This window comes from Elaeis guineensis, chromosome 1 (assembly GCF_000442705.2).
Source record: "Elaeis guineensis isolate ETL-2024a chromosome 1, EG11, whole genome shotgun sequence".
NCBI lineage: Eukaryota > Viridiplantae > Streptophyta > Magnoliopsida > Arecales > Arecaceae > Elaeis > Elaeis guineensis.
This window is the reverse complement of record NC_025993.2, coordinates 89,031,360-89,041,769: the sequence shown is the minus strand read 5'-3', so window position 1 is coordinate 89,041,769 and position 10,410 is coordinate 89,031,360.

Genomic DNA, 10,410 nt, shown 5'->3' with positions numbered 1-10,410 from the left:
TCCCTTCCAATAAGAAGTACTCAGGTAATTTTGATGGCTTCGTTAGGTATCAAATAAATAGTTCTTTTGAGAGTACATTAGGTATCAATATTATAGATATGGAGTTTGTCATTAGAGATCACACATTTTTCAATTTCATCTAAGGAAGAACTTTGAGGTGCATGGAGGGCGTTTGCTATTTTGTCTACCATCTTCATGCTCAATAACCATTTGAATACTTACACCATTTCTATTGCATCTTTTGCATTGAAGGCAAATTTCTTATAAGATCGTTGGAAGCATTATAGAATAGTGGTCAGAAGCAATATGAGAAAGGTGACTTCTAGCTTGTCCTAGCCAACTAGACTAGTAGATCCAAGGTCAAGCAAATCATTGGTGCTAATAAAATTCCAAAACTCTCCGATTAATATCTTATTGAATATGCTTTACCACCCCTGTTGTCTTCTATACCTACAATGCAATTGAAGTCTTCAGTTATTGTAAGGACTTGAAAAATTTTTAAAATTCTCCTGCACAAATCTTAAAGTAGGAAAGGGAAAAAAAAGAGAAAAAAATAATGTTTTGATGTCACGTGCTGAACATGTGAGGCGGAAGAGAAAAACTCCCCATGGAGTCTTCCTCTTCGAATCCGATCGAAAATGGGGTTCTAGGGAGGATCAAACTCCGATGAAACCGTCTATAAGTTTCCCTCCCATCCTCTTCTATGCATTATCAAATCTCCACCCAATCGCCGGCGAGAAATCCTTGGATTTTTCTTTGATTTTCCATGAAGGGTCATTGGGATTTTTTAGTAAGTCGACTACTCGATCTCACCAGAGGCAAGGTAAGGCCGAGCTCCTTCTTTTTCCTTTCTTCTGGTTAGTAATAAGATCATCGCTGCTAGGATTTTGGTTGATGAGGTGCCAGATTTGGGTAGAGTAGGGTTGTCTTCTGTTCTTTTTCCCTTCTTCTCCCATCAAATCAGCCATCATTGCCAGATGTGGATTGTGCTCGAGTGATTGGGGTCAGTGTCATTAGTGATCGGCTGGCATCGAGGATGGTCACGATTGCCATTGGGGGTCACACCATGGGAGGGTGGTCGACTAAAACTCTCCACCCCTATTTTTCAAAAACAGGAAGAAGAAAACGAGATAGGAAAAAAACAAGAAAAGAAAAAAAAAGAAAAGAAAAGAAAAAAGGAGAAAAATAAAGAAAAAAATTTCTCTCTCTTCTTTTTTCTACTTTCTCTCTCTATAAGTCTGTCTCTTTAGTTTCTCTCTTTATAATTTTTTCTCTCTTTATAAATTTCTCTCTCTAGAAATCCTATGGATCAATGGAGGGTTCTGATATTCAGAGATACTTAGATTGACTAGTTAATCCCGAGAAGGGTCTTGAACCTATAGTATTAGGATTGTTTACTGTAATTTTTTATCATCTCTAATTATTTATGATTTTTATGTTTGACCCTGATCACATAGATGTGTGACTGTCTGTACATGATGTCAACTGAAATATCTTATTTTCGAATTCGTAAATTGAGAAGTTCATCGATTATTATATTTAAGTTGACCATCAATAAAAAAAAAAAATTTTTCAATACGATTACCTACATGTTTATAAAAAATTTAATCTATATGATCGATGTATATTCTATCTTTATCAGTATGTGCATTATATATTCTTGAATTGATGTTGTCTGAATTATGGTTAATTAGTACTTAATGATTGCTAAATAACAAAAATATGATTTAACATAATTGATGGGGTGGCGGCATCTAGATTGGCAGGTCATGCAAGAAACATGATGTATATGCTGGATCAGTTTCAGATTGGAGTGCGGTATTATTTTTAACCTACCATAAGCTGGAGCATGACTGTGACTAATCTAATGCTGAAAATTAGATTATGACTTTAATAATATAGATAGGGCATGGATCATGTTTGGGTTGTTTGGCCATACAAAAAATGTGATGTGTGTGCCGGGTCAACCTCGAATTGGGATAGCAACAATATGTTTGGCCGACCATGGGCTAAAACATGGTTGTTGTAACTAGTCCAATACCAATAAAGACAAATATAAAGTGTAGAAAATGAGAGCATGTAGATAGTCGGCCATGTGTAAAACTATTGAGAAAAATATCTCAAGATTTGATCCACAATAAGCCTAGAATGAGATCCAGGATGATGAAAGAAATCTAATGAGCCAAAAAATAGCTCAAAAGAGTCCAGATGGAGGAGATATGTGTGAAAGAAAGTTGGAAGTAGACGGTATGGCCCATGGGCTGTTGGAGGGGCCCACGGGATGCCGCAAGTCAGAGGTGGTGTGGGCCAAGCCCAGCAGTGCATTGGCACTAGGCCAGCAGTGCGTTGGGCTAGCCCAGGCAGGGGACATGCAGCCCAGGTAGGAGCGGCCCAGTGCGGTCGCAGCACAGTGCGGGTGGGTGCCAGGCAGGCCCAGTGTGGGCATGCCAGGCATGTGTGTGCTCGATTTGAATTTGGCACGATCCACAATGGACTACGTGGGATGGTGTGGTCTGCACGGCTAGCTTGGATCGAAGTGGGTCATAGTCCAAAAGTCGCAATGCACGGCATTTCTCTATGCGATTCGATGGCCGACGATGCTTGCAGTCATGATCCAAGGTCCAGGGAGGTTTCAAGTGTGATCAAGGCTAATATGCATGATCGAGCGGCTTTGGTTTATGCCGATCACGATCGGATGGTTTAGAAGTGTTCTAAAGTTTGATTTGAGCTCTGTATATTAGGAAAACACAGTTTTTGTGATTTTGGAGCCTATATAGCTCCAGTTGATGAATCGTTTATTATGTTGGATAGTTGGTGATATCTTGATCGTGTAGAGAGACTTCAAAATAGGTTTAAAGAGCTTTTATAAGGGTTTTGGAGCTTCTTATTCAGAGCTCTTTGTACAAGGATTGAGTGGTGAGTTCTTTTTGTATTTGTTTGATTTTTTTTCTCATAGTGAAGCTTGCACGCCCCGTGAAGGTAGGCTTGAAGTCAATCCATGTTATCTTGATTTATTTATAATATTTTTCTCTCTTTTTCTTCTTTCTTCCTCCCCCAACAAGGGTATTAGAACACAATAATTGGTATTAGAGCTTGGTTACCATGGATAAGTGGTACCAGATGATTTAAATAGAGGTGGGGTTGATCAAGATTGGAGATGGAGAAGATAAGCACAATCAAAATGGAGATCAATCGATTCGACGAAGAGAGTAATTTCTTCTTATGGCAAGTGAGGGTGAAAGATGTGCTCATCCAACATGGATTGATTGATGTTTTCTTATACAAGAAGAAATCAGCCACCATGGAGGAGAAGACTTAGGAGCGGCTACAGATGTAGACGGTGAGTACCATTCACTTGTACCTAGTGAATGAGGTGGTAATTCATATACTTGGCAAGACTTCTCCGATGGTGTTGTGGTCGAAGCTCGAGGAGTTATACATGATGAAGTTCCTCACCAATATTCTCTTCCTCTGAAGATAGTTCTACTAACTACAGATGGATGAGGGATAGAGCGTACAGGAGTATTTCAGCTACTTTCAAAAAATTCTCATCAATTTTCTCAGTATAAATGAGAAGGTTGAGGAGAAGACCAGGATGTTGGTCTTGCTAGCATTGCTTCCCCCCTTGTATGAGTCCTTAGTGATTGCTCTTCTAGTAGAGAAGAGCATTATCAAGATAGACAAGGTCACCGCAGTAATTCTCTAAAATAAGATTCTCAAAAGAGAGAACCCAGCTTCGAGCTCAAATGGCGGCGCTTAGCTTTGACGGTTTTTGAAGGAGCAGATGGCAACAGACGGAGCGGTAGAAGATCGTGAGGAGGATGATTTAGGTCTAAGATGAAGGACTCCAATAAGATCAGGTGCTACCGATGTGATGAGTTGGGGCATCATGTCAGAGATTGCCCTCAACTCAGAGATCGGACAACGGCTACTATGGCGACGACCTATAGTGAGTCAGAAGATGATGTCCTATTCATATCTGATGAGGTATCCACTTCTTTCCAATAGTAAATTTTAGATTCTGCATGCATCCATTATGTATATTGTAGAGAGAAACTGTTTGACTCTCTAGAGAGCAGCGAGAGCACTATTCATCTATCGGATGGATCAAGCTATGTAATCAGAGGCATCAGAATGATCAGTTGGAGGACCATGATGGTATAATGAGGAGATTGGGTGAGATCCGATACATATCCAATTTCAGACAAAATCTTATTTCACCAAGCAGACTGGATTCAAATAGCTACAGATGGATAGTTGGTGATGGAATCCTGAAGGTTATATACGGTGATAGGGTTATTCTGGAGAGAGAGAGAAGAGGATGAGAGGACATTATTACCTAATCAGGAGCGCCGTATGAGGTGGAGCTTCAGAAGCTAGGAGAAGCCCAGAGCGCGGTGGAACTCTCGATGGAGGTGGATCGGACACGAGATGAGAGACTCAAGAGGATGAGATACAACATCATAGAGTGAAGTTCTTATTACCATAGGAGACTTTCTCAAGCAAGTCTTTGGTCAGAGTAGATACAGCTCATGATGGAGGTGGGATTGAGTGGTTTGGCTCGACTTCCATATTTTTCCATCCATGAGACAGCAGGCATGCCCCAAGGCGTGGAGGCGAGATGGATCACAGGCTCTCAGAGATAGGTGAAGATCGAACATCGAGTCAAGGTGGAGATTGTTAAAAAAAAATATTTCAAGATTTGATCCACAATAATCTTAGAACGAGATTTAGAATGACGAATAGAATCCAATGAGCCTAAGAGTAGCCCAAATGGAGTCCAGACAAAGGAGATACGTGTGATAGAAAGCTGAGAGCAGATGGTATGGCCCACAGGCTATCGGAGGGGCCCATGGGCCAACACAGGTCAGAGGCGATGCGGGCCAGGCTCGACAATGTGTTGGCGCTGGGCCGGCCTAGGCATAGAATGCGTGGCCCAGGCAGGAGTAGCCCAGGACGAGCGCCCATGCAGGTGGGCCTAGCATAGGCGTGCGCGCACGCTAGGTTCGAATTTGGTGGGGTTCGTGGTGGACCGCGTGGGATGGCGCAGTCCATACGGCTGCAGTCAAAAAGTCATGGTGCACGGCCTTTGTTTGCATGATCCGACGGCTGACGACACTTGCAGTCATGATCCAATGGTCCAAGGAGATTCCAAGAATGATCAGGGATAATATGCATGATCAGATGATTCTGGTTTGAGTTGGTCACGATCAAATGGTCCAGAAGGGTTCTAGGATTTGATTTGAGTTCGATATCCTAGAGAAATATAGTTGTGATAATTCTGAAGCCTATATAGCTCCGATTAATGAGCCGTTTATTACGTTGGGTAGCTGGTGACGTCCTGATCTTGCAGAGAGATTTTAAGAGAAGTTTCAGAGAGCTTTCATGAGGACTTTGGAGCTTTTTATTGAGAGATCTTTGTATAAGAGTTAAGTGGTGAGTTTCTCTTATATTTGTTTGATTTTTTTCCTCTCATAGTGAAGCTTGCATGGCTCATGAAGATAGGATTGAGGCTAATCCATGTTATCTTGATTTATTTGTAGTATTTTTCTCGCTCTTTCTTCTTTCTTCTTCTACCAACAAGTTGTATCAAAGTACAATAATTGTTGAGAAAAATACCTCATGATTCGATCCATAATAAGCCAAAAATAAGGTCTAGAATGATGAATAAAATTCAACGAGCCCAAGAACAGTCCAGACGGAGTCCCGGCAGAGGAGATATGTCCGAGAGAAGGCCAATAGTAGGATGGTATGGCCCACGGGCTGTCGGAGGGGCCCACGGGCCAGTGCAGGCCAGAGGTGGCACAGACTAGGCCCGGTAGTGCGTTAGTGCTGGGCCAGCACAGACGCATGCGAGCATGTGCGCAGGCCGCACGGGAGCCCAGGCCCACTTGGGTTTTGCGGTCCACTATGGATCGCACTTTATTGTGGCCCACAGGAGGGCGTAGACCGAAGAGAGATCCAATGACTGCAATGAGATTTGGTACAGCTAGTGAAGATCCAATAGATGCTATTTTTGCATGATCCGATGGCTGATGTTGCAGCCGATCACGGTCGGATGGTCTAGAAGGATTCTAGCATTTGATTTGAGCTTGGTATCCTAGGAAAACATAGTTTTGATAATTTTGGAGCCTATATAGCTCCAATTGATGATCTATTTATTGCATGGGATAGCTGATGACATTCTGGTTATGTAGAGAGACTTCAAGAGAGTTTTTAGAGAGCTTTTGTAAGGATTTTGGGGCTTTTTATTGAGAGATGTTTGTACAAGGGTGGAATGGTGAGTTTCTTTTGTGTTTGTTTGATGGTCTCTCTTATAGTGAAGCTTGCATGCTCGTGGAGGTAGGCTTAAGGCCAATCTATATTTATCTTAATTTGTTTATGATATTTTTTCCTCTCTTTCTTCTTTTTTCCTTCTCCAACAAGTAGTATCAGAGCACAATAATTGGTATCAGAGCTTGATTATCGTGGACAAGTGGTATTAGACGATCCAGGTAGAGGTGGTGTTGATTGAGATTGGAGATGAAAAAGACAACCACAATCAAGATGAAAATCAACTGGTTCGACGGAAAGAATAATTTTTTCTTGTGACAAGTGATGATAAAAGACATGCTCATCCAACATAGATTGATCAATGTTCTCTTGTACGAGAAGAAGCCAGCCACCATGAAAGAGAAGATCTAGGAGTGATTACAGATGTAGATAATGAGTACCATTCATTTGTACTTAACAGATGAGATGGTGATTCATGTACTTGATGAGACTTTTTTGACGATATTATGGTCAAAGCTCGAGGAGTTGTACATGACGAAGCCCCTCACCAATACTCTCTTCTTTTGGAGGTAGTTCTATCATTTGTGGATGGACGAGAAATAGAGCGTGCAGGAGCATCTCAGTGACTTTTAAAAAATTCTCACCGATCTTCTCAGTGTAGATGAAAAAATTAAGGAGAAGATCAGAATGTTGATCTTGCTAGCATCGCTTCTCTCCTCATATGAGTTCTTGGTGATTGCTCTTCTAGTGGAGAAGAGCACCATCAAGATAAATGAGGTCACCATAACGATTCTTCAGAATGAGATTTTCATGAGGGAGAACCCAACTTCGAGATCAGATGGCGGTGCTCAGCTTTGATAGTTTCTGGAGGAGCACGTGGCAGCAGATAGAGCGACAAAAGATTGTGAGGAGGACGATCCAGGTCCAAGATGAGAGATCCTAGCAAGATCAGGTGCTATCGGTATGATGAGTTGGGGCATCGTATCAGAGATTGTCCTTAACTCAGAGATCAGACGATGGCTACTATAGCAACGGTCAGTAGTGAGTCAAAAGATAATATCTTATTGATATCTGATGAGGTATCTACTTCTTTCCTATAATAAATTTTAGATTCTGCATGCACCCATCATATTTATTATAGAGAGGAGCTATTTGACTCTCTAGAGAGTAGTGAGGGCACTGTTCATCTATCGGATGGATCGAGCTATGCGATCAAGAATATCGAGATATTCAGTTGGAGAATACATAATGGTGCAGTGAGGAGATTGGATGAGATTCGATATATATCCGATTTCAATCAAAATCTTATCTCACTAAGCAGATTTGATTCAAACAGCTACAGGTGGGTAGCTAGTGATGGAATCTTGAAGGTCATGCATGGTGATATAGTGATATTGAAGGGAAAGAAGAGGATGAGAGGATATTACTACCTGATAGAGAGCTCAATGTGAGGTGGAGCTTCAGGAGTCAGAGGAAGCTCAGTGTAAGGTGGAGCTCCAAATAGAGGTAGATCGAATACGAGATACGAGACTCTGAAGGATGAGAGGCGACGTTATAGAGTAAAGTTTCTATTGCCATAGGAGACTTTCTTGAATATATCTTTGATTAGAGTGGATACAGTCCATGATGGAGGTGGGATCGAGCAGTCTGGCTCGACTCCCATGCTTGCCCATTCATAAGATAGCAAGCGTGCCCCAAGGCATAGAGGCGAGATGGATTATAGGCTCTCAAAGACAGGTGAAGGCTGAACATTGAGTTGAGGTGGAGATTATTGAAGAAAATATTTTGAGATTCGATCCATAATAAGTCAAGAATGAGGTCTAAGATGACAAACAAAATCCAACGAGCCTAAGAATAGCACAAATGGAGTCCAAATGGAGGAGATACACACGAGAGAAGGCCATTTGCAGGCCTGTACGGACTATGGGCTGTTGGAGGAGCCCACAGGCCAGCGCAGGCTAGCGATGGCATGGGCCAAGCTTGGCAGCATGTTGGGCCGACCCAGACGCATGTGAGCTTGCGCACATGGGCCGCGCGGGCACTCGACCCACCTAAGTTTTGAGGTCCATGGTGCACCGTGCTCTATCACAGCTCACAGGCAGGCGTATATCAGAGAGAGATCTGAAGGTTGTGATAAGATCTAGCACAACTGGTGAAGATCCAATGGATGCCATTTTTTTGCGATCCAATGGCTGATGTCATAGCCAGTCATGATCGGATAGTTCAGTGAAGATAAAAAAAATTATTTCTCTTTGGATAGCTCAGGTTGCATCTAAAATTTTTCTATTAGTCTACATTATTAAGGATCAAATCTTCAAAAATTTGAAACAATCCTTCACAGAGGCCTAGAAGTGTAGACTTTCTACTTCGCATACACGTCAGATGTCGCAGAAAAGTGAGACAAACTCTGATCAAATCACCTTTGCAATCCAACCAAATGAGGGAGAAGAGGTACTGGTGTGATGCCTCACACTAGCAAGGGGGACGCCTACAAGAGGGCCCATGGCAAGGAGAGGGGGTGGTACCAAAAGGGAGACGCCAAGGAGAAAATAGAAGGGCTTCTCTCTTCTCACGCCTCTCTCTCTTTCTCTCTTCACTTAATCTGATTTATTTCCTATGCATCCATAGGTAGAGACCCTCTCTATTTATAGATGAATCCTATGACCCAATAAGTATAGAACTCCTAACTTAAATATATTTTGAACCAGTCTAATACTCATAAAAAGACTCCTACATGAGATAGTATTGCCATCACATATGACAACCACATTGCACCCAATCCCTCACCCACAGGATGCCCACAATGAGGAAGCTTCCAGGTGTTGGTCGGCCTATAAGAGAGAGGATTCTCAGTGCAAGTAGAATTTCTCATATCTCATCCAAAATGGATCCAATTCGAATCCAATTCGAAGCTGGTTCGAAATAATTTCAAAAGACTGTCAATCCCAAACTCTTTAGAATTTTTGTACTAAGTCTAACTTAAATTTTTGAATCCAATTATATCTAATTAATTTAGATTTAATTTAAAATTAATTAATATTTAAATCTAATCTTTTATATGCTCCATGGATCATAGATCAGAAACTGTTCATCTCTAGAATCGAACCTGAACCTCATGTGTAATGCTAGTTAGATATAGTCAACTCTTCAATTCCATTTAACCCATAACTTAATTCTCAATCAAATTAGCTTACATATTTAATCAAGTTAAGTACTCCTAAATTGGATACATAAATATAGGTCAATACTTTCTTACGGTGTCTGACTTGTGTGTGTGACTCTATAGGTTCAAACACTAAGCCGATAGCATAGTAATCAATTCTTGTACTGATCGAGATACCATCTAGCAATGATTTTCGATATTTAAATAGGTTGAATTATCGTAAAAGAATATTTCAGAATCCATGCACATGGTTACCGCATAATTCATCCTTGTGACTCTGAATGCTCTAGGATAGTCTTAGGTTAACTATCAACTGAGATTGCTTCATCCACATTATATTTTAACCTTTCAAATCCATCTCATGGATTATCCTGATCAAAATTTTACTAAATTGAAATACAGTGATACATCAACTTCGATAATTCGAAAGAATCAATCCCATCTTGATCCATACACAAACTTCGTAAGTATTTGATTGTACCAAGTAGCCTTTTGTTAGTGCATTAGCAATTCAGATAGTCCGGTACCAAAGCATAGTGAGTTGTTTGCAAGTCACTATGGTGATCTCAGGTCTGAAAGATACTTATACCCATGTACTTCACGAGCAGCTCTTGACAGTAGAATGCTCAGCAGGTGAGTTACTTGTTCAGTGATGATGTACTCCTACATCTCATCTGTATGCCACACCAGTGTCACCACACTCCTTGGTTAAGAGGACAACCAACCCATATGATGCACAATGATCTCCATTTGATAAACATCATCATTCTATAATAACGTATTATTTGATCGCGAATATGTTTCAGAACTATATGATAAATCCTATCTTTATTGTACACTAACATAGTTCTAAGGACTTCATCACAATATAAGAGTTCAAGAAAGATATAACTTTGTAATGAAAAATATCACAATAATTTTTATTCATTAATCAATAATTTATATACAAAAATAAACTCAATTGTCACATATTA